General features: G+C 50.9%; 1 protein-coding gene across 1 annotated transcript in view; it reads right to left on the minus strand.

Annotated features, from left to right (window-relative positions):
- Pinlyp (phospholipase A2 inhibitor and LY6/PLAUR domain containing) overlaps window positions 1-818 on the minus strand; it is a 6,519-nt gene that overhangs the window by 3,641 nt on the left and 2,060 nt on the right. The gene's annotated exons all lie outside the window — the stretch shown is intronic.

The following is an 818-nucleotide window of genomic DNA, read 5'->3' on the forward strand; positions in this document are numbered from 1 at the left end:
CACATACACACATATGCACATACACACATACACACAAACACACTTTTTAATGTTAAAAGAGATCAACGACATGACCCTCATTTGTTCCTGGAACTAAGGCTCTCTTTCCACCAAGGACGAACACACCCCACTGTGCTCTATCTCTTCTTCCTCTCTGAGGTCTGGGGTGCTCTCTTTGATTGAGGCCGGGTCCCCTCTCCCATTGTACTTCTGAGGCTCCCCACTCCTTCCTCTTGCTCCCCAGTCCTCTTCCTTGCCTTTTCTGCTCCCCCTTTCTTTTCTCCCCTCCTCCCCTCCTTCTACTTCCTCTCTCTCCCTCCCCTCCACCCACTTCTTCCCCTTGTTTTTGTTTGTTTTAAAGCCGGGATCTTGTTCTATAGCCCAGCTTTGGTCTTGGACTCCTAAATATCCTCCTGCTCCCCACCCCTCCCCGACATCTCTACTTTCTCCAGATGTACTGACTCCATTCCTCAGGGTTACAGTCCCCCTCCAGTCAGTTTTCTGTTCCCCCTAACCCTAACACCATCTGTCTCCCTTCCTGGCTCTCCAGGTTTCTGTCCCACCCTCCAGTTAAGAGCATCAACTGCCTTTCCAGCAGAGTTCAGCTCACATCGCCGGTATCTCACATCGCCTGGAACTTTTGCTCCAAGGACTCTGACCTTCACCTCCCACCTCGCAAGCACTGCTCTCACTTGCATAATGCCTCCCCCATGCACGTAATTACAAGTAAAAACATTAAAAGAAAAAAAGACTCTTTGCTTCCTGCTAGTTTCCCGTGTCCCCTCATTTTCCCCCCAGCAGCTCCCCTCCCCTTCCCC

This window comes from Microtus ochrogaster, linkage group LG4 (assembly GCF_000317375.1).
Source record: "Microtus ochrogaster isolate Prairie Vole_2 linkage group LG4, MicOch1.0, whole genome shotgun sequence".
Taxonomy (NCBI): domain Eukaryota; kingdom Metazoa; phylum Chordata; class Mammalia; order Rodentia; family Cricetidae; genus Microtus; species Microtus ochrogaster.